The sequence below is a fragment of the Oryzias latipes genome, chromosome 16 (assembly GCF_002234675.1).
Source record: "Oryzias latipes chromosome 16, ASM223467v1".
In the NCBI taxonomy this organism is placed as follows: Eukaryota; Metazoa; Chordata; class Actinopteri; order Beloniformes; family Adrianichthyidae; genus Oryzias; species Oryzias latipes.
In genome coordinates, this window is record NC_019874.2 from 27521887 (window position 1) to 27542443 (window position 20557).

Genomic DNA, 20557 nt, shown 5'->3' on the forward strand with positions numbered 1-20557 from the left:
AACAGAGAGGGATCACCACCTGCAGCTAAGAGAGCTGATTTCAGCAGGAGAGCTGACACCTGACCCCACCTGAGCAATTCCTGTGCAATTCCTAAATCTCAGGAAAACGCCGGCTACCCAAAAATCCGAGGCCGTCAGCAGAGGATGAAATAAGGTTTTGCAAGAAGTCTGTAGAACTTTGATTTTCCTAAAGCAGCTCAGACTTACACTTTTATTGGAGGACAAAACCATGAACAGGACTTCTGTAGGCAGTCGGATGAAGGACCGGGACTAATTTTAAGGAGGCAGAAAAAAACCTAACTATTGGAGTGAGTGCATCTGTTTGGAGGAGGGAGGGGCTCTGAAGATTACAGGGAAAAAAGGTTTGGGGGATTTGGGACTTGAAGTTTATTTGGTTCCTCACATGTTTACTAAAACCAACTGTGATGGGGAAGACATATTACAACATTAATCAGAATGGACTGAGATGAAGCGTCATCCAAAAACCAAGGATGCATTTAACACCATTGACTGTATATGAGAACTGGAGCGAGCTGGTGTGATGTCACCCATAGAAAATGGTTTAGTTTCAGCTCCAACTTAATTAAGTCGATTCAGTTGCCATTTTTTTTGCGTTACAGATGCAACAGTGTTGGAGCTAGATGACGTCAGTAAGGCAAACATTATGATCAAAATAAAGATAAATGTAGTTACATAAAATGTATTTAAATAAATAAAAGAAATTTATAATTAACATAAACACGTTTTTTTATAATAAATAACCAAATAAGACTATCTAAAGCAAGCTCTGGAGAATCTGTCGATCAATAATTTCATTGTGAGACCACATGCGGAGGCATGTGATTGGTCAGATAATAACTTGAATAATGTGCACTTCGAAAAAAATATATATCATGAAATAAAATTGTATTATGAAGAACGTATAAAAAAAGGTATCAGAGCAAGAATGGCTATTTTGACAAGTAAAATGACCATTTCTTTCTCAATACCTCTCAAATTATACTATATTGACTGCACTCTCGAGGGCAAGCTAGTTTTAAAGACACAAAAACAAAATTTCCAACATACCTACCTGCATAATATCCACAAGTGTTAACATATAGAATTTTTTAAATACCCGTATTTTCCGGACTATAAGTCGCACCGGAGTATAAGTCGCACCAGCCCAAAAATGCATTATTAAGTAGAAAAAAACACAGATAAGTCGCATTTTGACGGGAAATTTATTTGACAAAATCTGAGACCAAGAACTAATAACTTGCACAAACTCATATGACACAATCATAGCAGACTGTTTATCTCATAATTTCACAGTAATTCTTTCTCATACTTATTTATTTATTCCTTTCATGAAGCATCATTGGCTAACTAATACTCTGTTTTCATCCTGTATTTGTAGAAACAGTTTTCACTTTTATTGCATTTCTGAATCTATGAAATCATTGGAAAATAGAATATTATGTTTTTAGCCTTCAAGATCTTACTGTAAAAAAAAGTTTGCTGATTCTCTGAGACACTTAACATACCTCATACATCAAATTGACCCAGGAACATCATCTCTGTTCCTCACAAATGAACATAACAGGAGGGTTAACAATGTATTTATTTCAATTTATTTCTAATATAAGTCGCTGCGGAGTATAAGTCACACCCCTTGCCAAACTATGAAAAAAGGGCGACTTAGAGTCCGGAAAATACGGTAATACATTTGTAGATCTTTAAAAACCCAACATAATTATTATTACAATAGCTTTCTTTTAAGTTTTATTGTTCTAGTAAAACTCAAATTTGGGGTGAATAAGACTCTCATTCATCCAGGTCAATTCCATCAAAGTAATAAGTAAAAAGAATCTGTTGAGGGAAATCAAGTCCAGTTGATGTTTTTTTTTCTCTACTTATCATAAACAGAATGTAGGTTTACCAAAGTTTTTAGTATTAGTTGTCGACTAATGTGTCCTTTTCATGATATTTTCTTTTACAACAGGGGGTATTTGCAGCCTCTGCTAAACAGGTTCCTGCATCGGGGGGGCAGAGGATCCCTTTTGTGGTGAAGCTGCAGCTTCATTTAGTTTCCTGACATGATTTCAGCTTCAGTTCTTGTTGGAATCCTGCACCTCCTGAGCAGATTCATCCTGCCGTCCCTCCATTTGTTTCACCGCTTTCCATCACAGTGAAGTGATTTCCCAGAGGAGATGGACAGCTCTGGAGCTCAGGCACAATGAGGAAGACACGAAGTAAGTGAAATTCCCCCAATAGTTATTATTTATGCTTTAGTGAGGAAAATATGTAAAAACCTTTCTTTCTATATGAACCAACTTTATGAGTGGGTGCGGTTTGCTTTCAGGACGAAACACTGTCTAGTGACTGAAAAGTCCTTTTTTTCATGTTTTTTTTTTCTGTTACTTCCTCTTCCAAAAGCTTACAGCCAATTGCCACAACTTCATACAACTCTGGTTTACTGAAGCATCAAGACACATACAACAATAAAAGAGAATGAATTCTGTATTTTTATTTTAAAAACTAGAAAGAAAAAGCTCCTTAAAATAAAAAGTAAAGGAAATTCTAAACACACAAGAAAATACTGAACAAAAACTTAAACCCAGTATAAAACCAGGAAAACTCTTTACACAAAAAAAAAAGTTGTAGAGTATCAAATGTTGACTGCCTTCATTGTCTTTTTGGTTGACATGTCCTTTACCCTAAAATGCCCACTTCAAAATCATCCTTTTGTTTGTTTGTTTGTTTTTTTGTTTGTTTGGTGTTCTTGTTGCATTTTCTCATGATGGAGGAAATTTATAATAATAGCAATAATAATAATATTATAATAATAATAACATCAATAATGGATTGGAAATTTCTGCGTTTGTCCAGACGCTCAAAGTGCCTACAATATGTCCATTATTCATTCACTTCTCATTCATTGGTGATGTTAAGCGACTGATGGAGCCTCCGCTGCCCTGGGGCAGACTGACAGAGGCGGGCTGCCAGTTCGCGCCTACAGCCCCTCTGACCATCACCGGGACATTCATACACATTCACACACCAGTGGAGCCACACTGGTGTGTGAATGTAAGTGTCTTGCCCAAGCACACAACAACAGTTGGCTGGGGGGAATGGGGATCGAACCATCGACCCTTTATTGACGCAGGAGCAGATAAAAACACGCCATTTAAGTTGTATTTGTAACACAAGAACCGAAATGGGCGTTTCAAAGATTTCCTGCTCCGCCCAATTCTGATGCATCCACTGGCAGACAAATAACTCCATGTACACCTGATATTGCTCGCCATTTTTGTTGCTCCGCCAATGTTAGGTGGGGGGTGTGAGGGGCTTTAAGCTGGCAGGAGAGAGTCTAGATAAAGGTATGCTGGGATATCTACGTAGGCTTACGTCTGTGCAAACAACCCCACCCACAGACGAATTATCAATGAATCCTTGCTACTTGGCAGAAAAAATGTCCCAGAAAATGACACAGGACTTTTACAAAAAACTATATCATCATCATTGAAAAAAAACATTGGGAACACTTTGAAAAGAGATACAAAAATATGGTAAAAAACATAGTTGTAGTGGGACTTTAAAGTAATGGTTATTCTGCCCAATAGCATGACTGAGTAACAGCTGTTTAGTTCTCCATCTATAGGATTTTGGCTTCTTGGAGCCAGCGGGAACTTCCTGTTTGGAACACCATGGGGGAGGAGTCACATTTTCCAGTTAGTCAATGGGCGGTGTCCCTTCTGTATGGAGTTTACATGTCTCCGTTTGTTGGTTTCCTCCAGCTGCCCCCTCTAGTCCTAAATCAGGCTGCATAGGTTGGTGACTGTAAATTACCCAGTTGTGGTGAGTGGGGGTGCTTGTGGCCCTGCAGAGGACTGCCAGGGAGTCACCCTAAAGTAGAGGGGATGAACTCTAGCTCTGTGCAGAGTTTAAATGGTTTCTTTGTTTATTTGATGCATTTAATGAAACCTGCCCAAAGACATTCCCCCTTTATTATTTTAACCTCTAATCCAGTTACTGCCTGTGACCTTGTCTGCACTTCAGCTGGAGGAGCGTGCAACAACACGGGTGTGACTGACAGACAAAAAAACAAAAAAAACATGTCCATTTACAGTTCATGCACGACCCAATTCCCCCCCAAATCTGTCTGACTGAGGACTCGGTGGGCTTTTAATTGCATTTCTGTGTTGTCAGCTTTTCCAGCGTAACCTTCGCACCTTCACCACAACCCTCCAGCCTGCCCCCCTTCCTCAAAAAATATAGTGAAATCCTGTTTTGCACCAATAATGAGAGTATTCTCCGTGTCAGTGGCCTGGCAGTGCACTGACAGCTGGCATCACAATTCATTCCGTCTGTGCGGGAAAATGCTTCAAAGTGCCAGAGAGAAGCTCTCACCATGTCAGAGGCAGTGAAAAATCCACCAACACCGACAGCCTGCCTGAATGTCTCTTTTTAAGCTTATATATTCACTCCACAGCTCCAGAAGCAGGCAGATGTTTGGTTAACACTTGTTTTAGCACATGTGTGATGCTTCATGGTCCTTGGTTCAAATCAGTCTTCCTTCCAGCATCAGCGACAATCGCACAACTCAAAATCATGACCACACAGTGTGCGACACATCAGTAGAGGTTCTTTCAACTTTTATCTACATTTATAGATAGTTTTTCATGAGAATCAGACATCTGTGATATGAAAAATGGGCTCCAGTCGAGTCAGGTCCAAAGAAATGACGTGGGATCACTCTCCCATGGGCCCACCACCTGTAGGAGAGCTCAGAAGTGGTTTGGATGGCAGTTGAAGGCGGCTGCCTCGGCAGCCAAAACCCCGGTCATGGAACTAGGTTTTTGGGGACATATTACTAAACATACAAAAGAAAAGAAAATGCAGCATTAATAATTGTTTGGAAAGGGGGGGGGGGGGGGGTCCTCCATTTTCTGCCTTTTTCTCAGTTTTTAGTGGGGAAAAAGGAGAAAGAATAAGGAAATAGTCTGTTTTCTTGATGCTCTGTGTTCTGTCTGTTGGTCAGGTTCTCTAAAAGATGCTGTGTCGTCTCTGTTTCTTTTTTTACATTTCTATTGCTTTGGTTATTATGATGAGTAAAATATATTCCTCAAACCATTTCTGCTTTCCTTGAATGCAGAGCTTCCTTTGTTGATTTTTAGCAGTTTTGGTCTTTTTGTTCACAGGAACCAAATTTCCTCCGTGTGCAGGTTTGGGGGGGATCAGAGACTTTGCTCTTCTCGTCTATCTTGTCATTTTCAGATCATTTGAAAATGTGCCTTCTTGCTAAGCTTCAGGTGCGGTACCCAGAAGCTCGGCTGTGTTTCTGCTTAATTTACCCACGAGTCTTAGCAGCATAGGAAAGGATGGGAGAAGGCCTTTTATTAATACAGGCAGGATTTAGGTACTGTTAAACATCTCGACTAAATCTTCATCTTGTTCAATAAAAAAGTTCTATGAAAGGTTTTCAGAATTTCTTTCACAAATTTACAGATTTAAAACAATCTGTTTGCATTTGTATTTTGCTTTTCCATTTGAATCCATCAAAGAAAACCGTTCGTTCGGTTTCCATGTAGGCACACACTCCGAAGCATCCCCGGCATAGATATATTCTGAGACACAGCGACTTATGGAACTGCTGTTTTACAAAAACATACTGCTAATTTTTTGGCAAAATACCAATAAGAAAGGAATAATGCCCAATGAGGTGTCCATTATCACAAATGAATGGATTAAGGAGGCATTGCCTCTGCAAAATCCCTTAATTTCTAATAATGGACACCTAAAAAGAACAGTATCCTGTTATACCATGGTCTCTTACGAAAGCATTTAATATCAAATCCATTATCAGTACTTTAATATAGTAATATTCAATGTTTAATGTTAAATTGCCTTGTTTTTATAAGAATACGTCCGTTTAATGCGCAGTGTGATGTCATCATAACGGCTACGGAACCTTTCTTTAGCTTTGCCACAGCGTGTTTATGAGGACCAACCAATGACAGGAAGTGGTATGCAAGCTATATTCATCAGTTCAGAGGGAAAGCTCTTCTCTTACCGTTTGTGTTTATCCAAATGATGAAACAAAAGTGTCTTTATAAAGAAACAAAGTCCACAATTTTCTAGATTGCTTTGAAGAAATAGCCAACATTCACTCAGTTTATTGAAGTTTTGAAGTTGAATTGAAGTTCCCCAATTGCTGAAACACATTTTCTGAAACTTTAGACCAATTTAAGCAAACACAATTTTCAAAGTATAGGCTAAATATACAAAATATTGACTCTTCAGTCAAAAGCTCACTTTGAGCTCAAAATAAAGACTCTGTTGTCAAAACTTAAACACACACACAGCCAACACGACGAAACACTTGACATTCAGGTCTTGCTCTGTTAACCTTTGTGCTATCCTAGGCACTTTAACATTGGGAGTTGGGTCATCTAGACCCACTAGACAGTGCGCTGAACCTTTTTTCTTCGATGATTTGTGATCTTCACTGGTGTCCATGGATTACATGAAATCTTTCCACCTTTATCCACCTTTGTCATGGTAGGGAGAACACGTCAATGTAAGGGTGGGGTCATAGGATAGCACAAGGGATACCCATCTTTGAAAAGCGGCTCAGTTGTTCCACAGCTGTCCTCATATTCACTGCAGTTGATTTGCAACAAGTGTCTTCAGTTTTGATCAGTTGTGTGTTCATTGTGACTGTTGTGTCAGAGCTTGAGTTTTGCCTCTTTGTGTTAATGTTTTGCATCTTGTGTGTTTTTAAATGCCGGTTGTGTTATAAAAGTGAGAATGTGTCATGTGTTCTGCAAAGAGTAGGTTAAAGTTTTGCAAATTGTGTGCTAATTACAAACTGTGTTTCAGGTTTAGACCAAAGACTGATATTTTTGAGAAGAGGTACAGCAATTGGTCGACTGGTTTGGAGAGTGGCGCTTAGTGTTTTAGTATTTGGGAAAAACTGTAAAAAATTGTAAAATTTATGAAAGTAAAGATCTAGTCAAGTTATGGGAATAATTAGAAAAAGGCCAACAAATAAAGATTTGAAAATTGCAGCTAAAATGACATGTAGAAATTTGTGAGTAAATATGGGAAAAAAAAATCTAAAGACCCAATTTCTTTGTCTCGCAAAAGGCAAAAAACAAAAACAAAATCTCGTTCATATTTATCCACAAAATTTATGGGGATTGTATTGCTTGGTTGTAATTGTAAAATAAAAGTGAGAAGAAATGTTGAAACTGTAAAGGCATGTGACACATTCAGGAATGCACTTTAAGCATATGGTGTTCACACTGGACGAACAGGAAGGGGCTTCTTCTTTTTCATTTTCGATTGTTGTAGCGCATGTCCGCAACCTACAGTGAGGAGTCTCTGTCCAAAATGTCAAAGCGGTGTAAATGTTCTGAATCTTGCTCCAGGCTTTTTCTTTTCCAGCTCTATTCCAATATATGAAAGACTTCGAGTCATAGAATCCCGGCAAGGCACAAACCACAGTTATTCATTTCTCCTCTGTGATCAACTTTCTAGCGGTTGGCACTTGTGTGAATTAAAGGGGATGTCATCCATCCACTACCAAATCCGAGTCCCTGATTGGTCAAAGTTTGACCTGGTTTAAACCAATGGTGACGAGTTCAGTATGTAGAGCCCGAAAACGATCGTAGAAACTTAAGTGGTGAACGCAAGAGTTTCGAATGCACGTATATATGCATTTACATAGACTTTTCATTGAAAGTAGTCGCTTGGACGTGTGTTGCCGAAGGCGGTGTAAACCTATCTTCAGACTTGTGTGAGACAGAAAGCAATAAAAAAAGTTGCCTCACCACCTCAAACAACCACTGGAATTAGTATTTTTATAGATTTACGAGCCAAACATGATACACTTGTTTGTGTTCTTTTTAATCATCCACAGGTGCAAATATTCTCAGAAATGAACTTCATAAAATTAAATGTTATTTATATATATAGTTATTCATATAGTTTATTTGGCTTAAGTTTGTGTGTATGTGTGTGAACATCAGAGCCTAAAGGGTCAACACAAAATCTGCACACTGCAGCAAAAGACTGAACCCTCAGACAGATCTGAGTGCTTCCAGGTTCACTTTCATGTGTCACCTCTGACCCCTTCCCCCCATAGGATGGAAAAGAAGACTGGAACCACACGCTCGTTCCTGGCACAGTCCAAAACAGAATTTATGGCTATGGGTTTCTCAGCTGTATGTTACATTCCTTCTGCCGGTGAGAGTAAAGTTTTATGCATGTTTAGGTTCAAAATGTCATGGGATACACAAATGTTTTCATCATTCCCCTTCCTCTGATCGGTAAGGTTTCTTTGTGCTCATATCTGATCCCAGGTTTGCTGTCGCAACTCTCCACCAGAAAGAGAACGGCGTGAGGATATAATTAAGTGGAATTTGAACCGTGAGAGATGGCAACAAGATGTGAACAACACAAATTGCCATCCATTATCTGTTGATTTAAAAGGGCTCATTAAAGCTTGAACAAGAGCACAGGCAGGACCAAATGGGCCGCTATTATTAAACAGTTTGATCCGTTTCTATTTTCCTCTATTGCCTCCATGATTAGAAGCCCAAAAGCAATTTAAAAGCCAAGAAATATTTGTTTAAGGTTGCACTTATAATTACATGGAAATATAAGCAGCGTGAGCTGGTTAGGCTGCCCACATATTTGTTATCGGTCAGATAAAAATACATACTGAAATCCTCGCCAAGGAAAGTCAGCAGCCCTCCCTCCTCTGTGTCTGCGCTGTTTATTTTAACCATCAGCCAGTATTGGCGGCTAGCCCGGGTGAGGGGGGGTTGGGGGAGGACTTGTAGGCCGCAAACCGCGGTGCATTTGAAGGCTTTTAAATGCCCCATAAACACTGGAAGAGAAACACAGAAAAGCAGAGGAGCTCCAGCGCACACTGACAGAACATTTATCTGCTGCCTGCCCTCACTCAACCCCCCCCCTCCCCCCCCTCCATGATGCCAAATACCAAGGTATTTTATGGCGAATTTAACTTCAGTAAAAGTGATATCAGTTTTTAAATTAGGTATGTACGGTGGCCCTGAAGTCCAAATCACACCAACAAATCCCTCAATGCAAAAACAAAAACATATTCAAGATCACAACAACGGTTATAAAAAGCAAAACAAATATTGCAAGGAAAAAAACATTAAATTATAGAAATTCAAAATTCAAAAAAACCAAAGACCAATTCCAAAAAAATTAAACAAAATAGAAATTAAACATTTCACAAAACAAAATTAATTCACAGACAATAAAAAAAACACAAAAAGAAACTGGAATTCCTTTTTGGATGATGAAGTTTATTTCATCAGAAATTATTTTGCATGAAGCAAAACTGGGTATGAAAGCTAAAGTGTACATTAAAGGAGCATTTGAAACAAACTCAAACTTCATCATCCAATAAGTGAAATAATACCTCCCTTTTCCGGGGTTTTTTTTGTGTTTCATTTTCTAATATTTCATTTTGATTTCTGGAAATCACCTTTGTGATCCGAAATGTTTCTCTTTTATTTTATTTCACTTTCTTGTTTTTTTTTTTTTTTTTCTAAAATGTAATGTTTTTTTTAATTATTTGTTTGCTTTTTTAAATTGTTGTTGAGATCTTTAACATGTTTTTGAGTTGAGGGATTTGTTGGTGTAATTTGGACTTCAAGGCCACCGTAGAAATGCCTATGTAAGCCCTTCCATGAAAGAGCTTTTTATGCTGCACATCACAGTTTCTTGGAGTTGGATACTTAGCTCTGAGAAACAGCAGTTTTTTTCCTGTTGGAGCAACATGATGTTCTTCCAAACCAGGAGTCACACCAGTTCTAACGCATCCAGCAAAATCTGCCCCCTTTTTTACCCCAATAACCACACCAAGTTCAGTTAATCCGGGACAGCTCAGACTTCTATATCCTTTAAAAGCAAAACTTTATCATGTACTCAAGTCACCGCTGCTGCCGCTGCTGCTGTTGTTCCTGAGCTAATTAGAAGGAGGATCTTTATCTTTTCAAATGTAATTCTCACTAAATTTTCAAGTTGGGTTTAAGTCTTAGCACACTAAAGCCAGATTGTTCTATGACCTTCTGAGGCTTTGGACTGCTAATCATGATTGAGTTTGGTCTGTGGTCACCACATATGGATCACATGTGACAGGACTGACTGTCAGCATGGAAGCGAAATGTTGTCAGAAGCCTGTCAAACATTATAATACAGGATGGAGAAAAGCAGGGCAAGGTTTGCACTTCAGTTTCAAAGGTTCAAAAACATCCTGGAAATTTCTATTCTGAGATCTGTGTTGTGGACAATTAGGGAGAAAAGACCTGCCTGTTTCTTTTCTTCAGTTTGTATGTTTTTAGCTCGACGTGCGTTCCGCAGATGCTGCCAGCAAGACTGAAAAGTGACATGAAGCTCTGGTCAAACAGCACCATTGCTGATCTTTTCAGTATAGGAATAGCAGGAAAAAACAATCCACTTCATTTCATTTGATTATGGAAAAGAATGACATTTGGATGAACGTTAAAGACATTATGATTCGTTTTGGCTCAAGCTTAAACATTTTTGCAATAAAGCAACATTCCGTTGAGCCTGGATATATTAAATCTATTTAAGATAAATTATCATTGCATTATTTTTACCTCATTTGAAATTTATTAGCTGCTTTTAATGATTTACATTCAAATTTATACAGATTTTTTATCATTTTTTGTAACTTTACACTTCTGATTTATCCCATAACTAAACAAAATTAAGGCATTACGGTTATTTTTATGTCAAAAGGAGAAAGTGCAAAAAAAGTAATGAAAGTTGTTCTCAAATGGTCTTTTTCAATTAAGAAGATAGGAAAAGAAACCTAAGTGCATTGCTGCTTGTGCATGATGTTGACCTGCATTTCCAGGCCTGTTGGTCTGTTTTTTCTACTGCTCTTCTCCTCAGCAGGATCAGGAGTCTGTAAGCACTTGTTTGGTACAGCTGACATGTCTGGCACGCCTGGCACTCATAGCGTGATGCCCGACACACCCGTAGAGCAACAGAATCTCGTGTGCGTGGATGAGCGTGTGCGGTGGTGTTACCGGTTCAAACCAGAGTGAGCAGGCCACGCCGAGGTCTAGGCTCAGCAGTTCAGACGCTTTCACCCAGAGACAAGGACCCACCTGTGCATGTCTGTTTCATGCAGTCGCTGCACCTGTCTCCAGCCGGATATCTCACTCGGTTCGAGTTTACTCATCCATTTCACCCCGCCTCACCTCTCCAGGCCCTGGTCTCCATCTATGCCCCTTTGAAGCCAGCTGGAAATCCCCCAGAACAACCGGTTCTGTTCCAGTCCTCTTAGATAGCCATCATCCAGCGGCTCATCTGCTCAGTTCTGTCCTGCCAGTACAACCATGCGCACACTCTCATGGAAAAACAGAATTCCCAAGGTCAACAGAGTTCAAATGTACAGCAACAGTCACAAGATTCCTGAGAGCACCACTTCTAACAGTGAAATCTAAATCTTTAAGCTGCTCTTTGACCTTTCAGTTCCAGTATTTGCTCTTCCAGTTCAGTGAAAAGCCTTGTAATTGTTTTTTTTGAGCAGCAGATCTCTTTTTTTCTGACTTTGCTGGGTAATTAATATCCAGACCATGATACTGCGGGATTTCCAGGCCTCATAAGCTTTAGTTTGTCTGTGAAACAGCTTTAATCATAGCAGTTTGAGTCCATTACACACCAAAAAAATTACATTTATCAGAAATGCTGGTCATGAAAATAGATAGTTTTTGATATTTTTGGAATTAATCATTCTGCAAGTGAATGCATCAGAATGGGTTGGAGCAGGTAGACTTTGGCCCGCCCATTTCCGTCACTGCATCACATTTGAGCTTTTTCAATCGGCGGGCTTTTATCTGCTCCTGATTAGCATCATGATTAAAATTAAACATAAATTCTCAAAGGCAGTTTTAATCTTAAATTCTTTAATGAATTTCCTTCAGCATGACAAAAATGCTACAGCCACAGGTTAAAAATACAACTGTCATTGGACGGGTCTTTAAAAATGCAGGGTGCATTTCTTTCCTAACATTATTCAACTGACGTGGTTTAAAGTGTTTTCCATTTAGCCCTATTTTGTCCATAATGGCTGCTTGTTTACCTTGATAAAGTGTTGTTATTGCATTTCATCTACTTGGGGGGATTTTAACAATCAGGATTTGACCTATAAATTTTTTCACATGAACTGCAGCCGCAGGCTTGTGTGTTAATAGCATTGTTTTATTTTGCTTCTGTTCAGTTTTAATACTATAGGAATTACAACTTTTCTTCAAAAGCTGCAATAATAGATTTCCTCAGCCAAACGGCTTAAAGACAAACTGGCGTCTTGATGAATCCCTTTGAAGTCAGTTTGACTTGTGTCGTTTTTATTATTTGTCTTATTTGTCTGCAGCATGAAGTAACACAGCCCTTTATTTCCAGCCATTCAAGGATTTAAGCAACAGACACTTGAAAGTTGGGATCTGAGAAATATATTTAGCGCTTTGGTGACTGTCAGATGACTTTTCTTTGCACAGTTCCAGCTTACAGCTTATTTGCTGTAAACGTCAGTCTGTTACCATCAGAAAGTTGGTTCCATCATTTTCACTTCAGCGTGGCGCCTCACAGACGACATCTGAAGCGATTGTACTGAAGTAATTGTGACTATTGGCTGTCCTCAGAACATACCTGATGTTTGTTAAAATTGTTTGCATCAGTTTGAACCTGAGTACATTCAACAACAGCATAATGGATTCAAAAGAGGACGATGAACTTGTGGATTCAAAAGGGGCCCAAGTCCACAATTTTTCAAAATAGAAATATTATATGTTCTATGGTCTTCAAGGGAAAAACTATCTGATTTATGTGCAAAAAAGTCTCGAGTCGGTTGTAATGTATTGACTATGCTTGACATTTAAAATGCATTAAGTGCAAAATTCCTGGACTTGGGCCTCTCTTGCATGGGTTTTGCTTTATCCCATAGATGGCAGCACTAGTTATCCAATGTGGCAGCGCCAAGAAGGGCCCAAGTCCAGAGATTTTGGTTTGATACTCCTCTGAAATGATAAAAGTGAGGTGCTTCATATTATAGCATTTGTAAGCTATGAACTGGTGCTAAATCTGGGTAAAGTATTAATCATTTGGTGTAGCCTTTCTTTAAGCTATGCAATTAAAATCATTTCCTGGAAAAACAAACCTCTTGGACTTGGGCCCCTTTTGAACTAACCGATTCAATTTAATCAGAGGTCTGTTTTTCTACCAAACATAAAATGATCTGTTCTAATTGGGTAATAGAAAAGTAAGCATTTACCTTTATTTCCTAACGTTGTACCTAATGTTGCAGTTCCTCAAAACACCACTAAAGGCTGGATTCAAAGGTAAAAGCTTACTGTTGACTTTAATTGTATGAATATTTGGTGGTCCCTCGCTATGTCACGGTTCACCTCTTGGGAACTCGCAGACTTTTCAGTGCAATGTTACAACTTCTTTTTTTAATTAAATAGCGCACTGTGTTCTGCACCCTGATTGACTTTTGACCAAGTTAATCAATCTCCTCTGTGCCATGTCTACCCTACAGAAAGTATGCTGCACACCACATTTACAGTGAGGCATAAAAGTATTTAGTCTGCCACCAATTGTGCAAGTTCTACCATTTAAAAACATTAGAGAGGCCTGTAATTTTCATCATAGGTATACCTCACCTGAGAGGCAAAATGAGAAAGAAAATCCAGAAAATGACTGTCTGATTTTTAAATAATTTATTAGTAAATGATGGTGGAAAATAAACATTTGGTCAATAAAAAACTTCACGTTTTAGAAGATTTAGTTACTGAAGTTGTATGAATACTTTTGGATTTTTTTTCCTTTGGCAAAACCAATCTTTTACTTTTTTTCTTTTCAAAAAGAATACTAAATATGCGATCCGACCTTACTTTTCCAAAAAACAGGAAAACTTATGTTTGCAGTTTGTTTTTTTAAGTTAATCAATTCAAGCTGATAGAGTTAAAACAAATGTGCAGAACCATCCAGAGACTGCACAGACTGTGCAGCTTTCTACAGGCGTAAGCAAATGAAGAGACAATCAGAACAAAGACAGAAAAGAGTCCAGCACTCTGGGGCTTGTGGCTGTAAGAAGACAGATGTCTCTGTGAGATATCCAGCAGTTTCTCATGCTCAGGAAACTGAGCATCCCAGAGAAAAAAATCGAAGCATCACGGAGCCAAAACGAGGTGAAGATTCTCCAGCAGGGCCAAAGGCCACATTTTTTAAGCTGCATTATAAAAAATTAAAGACCTGGTGCAGCAGCTTGTGCAGGAATCCAATTTTTTTCCCCCCTAAACTTGCTATAACATAATATTTTGGATGTTTTTTACTCTACTGAGTAAGCCTTAATTGTTGATTTATAACTTGTATGTTTTTTCCTCTTGTTTTGCAGGCAGGTTTGTTGAAATCGTTTTGCTAGTGGCTGCATGATCATGTGTTTGATTTCTCTCATGATTCTATTGGGCTGATTAACCCTAACCTACTTCACCTACTTCACCCTAACTTACCCTTTCGTGTTGTTTAAGTGTTTGCTACGACCTGTCCCCCCCAGTCAGGGCTTTATTTGCCTTAAAGGGCTCATCAAGTTGTTTGCGATCTTAAAATGTCATGCTGACCAGTTGGGTGCCCGGTACAGGTTTGCCCACTTTTCCCACACATAGACAATCTGTGACCAAAGCACTTAAGTCACACTCCGATCATCTTTTCATCTATTTTTAAAAGCGTTTCCTGTGGTCTTTTAATTACGATTATGCAATTTGTAGGCAAACCTGTGTTTGGTAAGGACATAGTTTCTCGAGAGCACCAGAAGTTTGCCTCAGATTATGGGCAGTAATGTTGGCTCGGAGTAAGCCTTTCCCATCACCCTTTCATTTACACCCTTTCTAACTACAGTCCCTGACAACCCCAAGCTAACATTAGCGGTGCAGCAAAAATGGCGAACAATACCAGAGCTATCCAGATTTAGGGAAAATAAAGACTTACATGGATGTACTGTACTTGTTTGAGGTTGCGTCAGAATGGAATGAAGCAGGGAGCTCATAGTTTGTACGTAACAAATACAAGCTTTTTCAAACTGCATTTTTTTGTCTGCTCCTGGTTCACATTGATTTGAACATAAATACTCAGAAACAAAGATTTAATCTAAATTTTCTTCATAAATGTCCTCAATCATCCAAAAAATCCTTCAAGAACATGTTAAAAACACAAACAACACAATTTTGATTGTAGAGGGTCTTTAATGCTTTATCTTTTCTGAAACATTTACTTTCTGCGTTAGTTACAACACTTACCAACTGAGGTGAAAACCCTTTTTTTCTTCGTTTTCTTTTTTCAAGTGTGTCAGTTTTGTCTTCATGCATACTTCATGCTTTTAACCGCAAAAGATCAAATCCAAACACAGCAGAGATCAACATGGAGCCTTAAGATAGGAAGGAAAGGATGAGTGGGGATGCAGAGACACAGAGACAAACCTTTTAGAGGAACCGTTTTTAGGTTTGTCAGTGCTGCTCTTCTGAAATATTAAAGTCAAAACCTCACAGTGTGTATTTGATTTATTCTGTCTCAATTACACTCTTGACAAAATGGAGGTTAGACTGATAGCCACTCAAACTCGCCATTCCGCCCTCAATTCCTTCTTTAATCAGAGTGAAGATGAGGAGTTTCTGCTTCCTACCTTTGATATTTTGCCACTCCTAACCATTGCCAGCTGTGTTGATTACTCTGCAGGCCAGAAGTTAATTGTTTTGGGACTCGCAAGTATGTAGGAAATGTATCATCTGCTCCCAGGAGAGAAGATGGAGAACTTTGACACTAGATTAACTCCACGGAGCAGACAGCAAAAATGAAAATACACTGGATCTGGATAACAAACTTAACCTTTGCCGCTGATTTCACATGTGTCGAACTTCCAGCAGTCAAAGCAGTAGAGAGTAGTTATGTGTTATACCGTGTCTCTTTTTATCTTGCAAACTGAATCTTCCTGAAGAAACCAAAACCACAGATGAAATCTGAAAATAGAGAAAATATCTACAGATATTTAGTAAATCCACCAAACAACCTTTTTTATCCAGCTCTTCACTCACAAAGACCAATACAGATATTTATATATAGATGTTTTGAAACTTAATTTTAAAGCACTTTTAAGTCACTCAGTGAGATAACATCTGACACCTAGCAGACCAATACTATCAATAATAGTACATTTGACCCCGAACTGTGCTGTTTTTGGATGCTGTGATCGTTCTTGGTCCGTTCTCGGTCACAGAACTCTTGGTCGATTTTCCTACTCCAGACATTGACTGTATAACAGAACTGGAGCAAGTGAGTGTGACATCATCCATAGAAAATTACTTACTTGCAGCTCCAATCAAATGAAGTCAATTCAGTCACCATATTTGCGCAATACAGTCGCCGCCATGTTGGAGCCAGACAACGTCAGTGACCAGTGATTGGTCAGAGTCATCATTTCTATGGCAACCACTCTCACCAGTGAAAAGTGAGTTTGCTGGAAGGCCACACCCCTACCACTTAAGAGCGGGCATGGGAGAATCTGTTAATCAGACGCCTGGAGCGTTAAGACCACCTTACCTTTTACTGAAGCATCTAATTGATAAATTTATAACTTGCAATACAGAAAAGCTATCATGAAAAAAAAATTTGGTTAGAAACTTTGTTTTTTTTCCTGGCTTTTTCTATATTTTGACATTTTTTGTGTCTTTGGAAAATATAAAGCGCAATCTATTGACCTTAAATAGACAAAACATATACTATGAGAGTATAAGGAATGTGACAAAACATGTCCAAAAATTGTAAGAACGTCTGGTCTGAAGCTATAGTAGGACTCTAAATAAATGGAACGCTAACACAAGAAATCACTTTTTGATGATGTAGCTAAACTGTGACATCTCATGACATCGCCACCCCTCGGAAAGTGGCGAGAAACAGTGACCGAGCGCAAATAGAAAAGAAGTGTCTCAAATGCAGCCAGGCACCAAACAGTTCCAATCACATTTTCAGATGGTGTGTAACGCCTCGTCCCTAAGATGCTCTTTAATCGTCATCATTTTACTGTTTTACCTTTGTTATCATGTTTTGGCTTAGCTGTTTCATTTAGCTTCTGTGCAAGATTAATCTGAACTAAAGTCAGCTGGAAATCTAAAAGTGCATTTCAGACTTCTGTGTCCCGACAATATCCCTGGACGGGTGCTGAAGGACTGTGCACACCAGCTCACAGAGGTGCTGACAGACATCTTCAACACCTCCCTGATGCAGGCAGTGGTCCCCACCTGCCTGAAAACCGCCACCATCATTCCAATACCCAAATCATCCACAGTGACAAGTCTGAATGACTATCGGCCGGTTGCCCTGACACCGATAGTCATGAAATGTTTCGAAAAACTGGTCATGACCCGCATCACAGAATCCATCGACATCACCAAGGACCTGCACCAATACGCATACAGGTCAAACCGATCCACAGAGGACGCCATCTCCTCTGTGGTCCACACAACCCTCACCCACCTAGAGAACAAGAACGCGTACGTTCGACTGCTCTTCGTGGACTTCACATCAGCTTTTAACACCATCATCCCGCAGACCCTCACCCAGAAACTACACACACTTGGACTGAGCCCCACTCTGTGCAACTGGGTCTTGGACTTCCTGACAGACAGACCGCAGTCTGTAAAAATCCGCAACGTCTCCTCCTCCCCGATCACCCTCAGCACGGGCTCCCCCCAGGGCTGTGTGCTGAGCCCCCTCCTGTTCACCCTGCTCACGCACGACTGCACAGCGAGTCACCCCAGCTGTCTGATCGTGAAGTTTGCGGATGACACAGCTGTGGTTGGACGCATCTCCAACAAGTCTGACTACAGGCAGGAGGTGGAACATCTGGAGAGCTGGTGCAGAGACAACAACCTCTGCATCAATGGGAAGAAGACCAAGGAGATGATCGTGGATTTTAGGAAGGACAGATGCCCCCCTCCCCCCATTCACATCGGAGGGGACGCGGTGGAAGTGGTTTCCAGCTTCAGGTATCTGGGTGTGCACATCTCCAGCGACCTCACCTGGAGCACCAACACCTCCTGCCTGGTCAAGAAGGCACACCAGCGCCTTTATTTCCTGAGGAGGCTCAAACGAGCTGGGATGGGGATCCCAGTCCTGACCTCCTACAGGTGTGTGGTGGAGAGCGTCATGACCTCCTGCATCACGGTGTGGCACGGCAGCTGCTCTGCGGCAGAGAGGAAAGCTCTGCAACGAGTGACCAAAGCTGCACAGAGGACTGTGGGCTGCAGCCTGCCATCCACCACTGACATCTATACGACCAGATGCAGGAAACGGGCCTCTCGCATCCTGAAAGACCCCACCCCTCACACCCTCTGTTCTCCCTGATCCCCTCAGGCAGGAGGCTGAGGAGCATAAAGAGCAGGACCACCAGACTGAGGAACAGTTTCTTTCCTGAAGCAGTCAGACTGCTTAACTCCGGTTGATCACTGCACCCCCCCCCCCCCCCCCCTATGGACAACAAGCTAATTCCCAAGTGCAATATCACAGGGCTGTGCAATACTTAACATAAAATACTGTGCAATTTGAAAAATACTTCTGTGCAATACTCATCAGGAACCACACCATAACAGACTGATATTTTACTGACATTATTATTGATATATATTATTTATGTCTGAATGTAAACGGCTGGCCCGGGATCAGAGAGCCTAATTTCGTTTTATCATGATAAAATGACAATAAAGTTTCCTGATTCCTGACAAGGTGTATTTGTGCAACACACATCAAGAAAATAGGATTGTATGGAACGAGGGAAGTCACCAAGTCAATACGTGCAACGGTGGGGACTCCGAAAATGTCTGGGACCGATTAGTGCCCAAAGTGAATTGCTTTGGCTGCATCCCAGCAGCTGGCTTGGAAGAGGTGCACCCCAGAAAAAAAATACACAAAGAGCCGAGAAATTCCCTTAGAAAATAAGGAAATATGGATTAATTTTGAAACATCTGCAGATACTGTTTCACTCAGGACTTTTTGGTGTAGGAGCTGTGTTGAATGCAGAAAAGAGTAAACGTTAGAAATGGCAGATTCACACAGGAGCCTGAGAATATTTCTAAAGATCCTCAACTAAATCTAAACCCATGCAACAAAAACAAAGCAACAAAACATAAAAAGCTTTTGAGGACAGAGATTTAAAGATTTGCTCGCTCCTTTAGAACTAAAAAGTAACACACATAAAAGTAAGTGGCTGATTGTTGCTTCAGGGGTAATTACTGTGCAGTAAACAATCTAAGCAGTTCTCTGATGAGCCTTAGCTCCATAATTAAGCTGTGTAAAAGAACACACTACAAAATTAAATCCTATCAAGTGACCATTGAATTTCTCCACTCCTATAGGGCTATCTTAAAGGTGCACATTTTTGTCTGTTTAGACAAACTTAACCCTTTCAGGATTGTGAGATGAGGAAATCTGGTCTAAGCTGACATCTCATAAGATGTCACCCGTCTCTTCAGACGGGTGTCTTCCCTGCTGCCTTTAAAACGGCAGTGGTGAGGCCTCTTCTGAAGAAGAGTAATTTAGATCCAAACAATTATTACAATTATCGTCCAGTATCCAACTTACCATTTTTAAGTAAAATGATTGAAAAAACTGCTTTGATCCAATTCAATGAGTTTTTAAATAGAAACAACATTCTTGAAAAATATCAGTCTTGTTTTAGGACAAACCACAGCACAGAGACGAGCTTTGACAAAATAGTAATTGACATTAGATGCAACTTAGACTCTTTCAGAAACTTTCAGTCCTGGCACTACTGGATCTGACTGCTGCATTTGACACAGTAGATCACAGTATTTTACTCAACAGGCTGAGAGGTTTGGGCAATCTTTGGTAGCGTTATGAAGTGGTTTTATTCCTATCTCACAGATCGAAGATTTTATGTAAGTATGGATACATGCTCCTCAAAGATTTTTGAAATCAACTGTGGGGTTCCCCAAGGTTCAATTTTAGGCCCAATACTTTTTAATCTGTACATGCTGCCACTTGGGGATGTCATCAGGAGGCATGGCGTTTGTTTTTACAGCTACGCCGATGACACTTAACTCTACATCGCTTTGTCTGCTGATGACGAAAAGTCGTCAACACACTCTTAAAATGCATTTTAGACATTTAGTCATGGATGGCAGAGAACTTCCTAAAGCTCAACCAGGACAAAACAGAGGTTTTAGTGATCGGCTCTGAAGACAAGAGAGAGATAGTTTCGTCTAAATTAAAAAATTACAAAACTTCTCAGCGTGTGAGAAAACTGGGCGTTTTTCTTTGACTCTGAGATGAATTTTCTCCCACATATTAAAAATATAACAAAAACAGGATTTTTTCATCTTAAAAACGTTGCCAGAGTCCGCCCATTTCTCTCTCTTGCCAGCACAGAGGTGCTAATGCATGCTTTTATTTCCAGCAAATTAGATTACTGTAATGCCCTGCTCTCTGGTCTTCC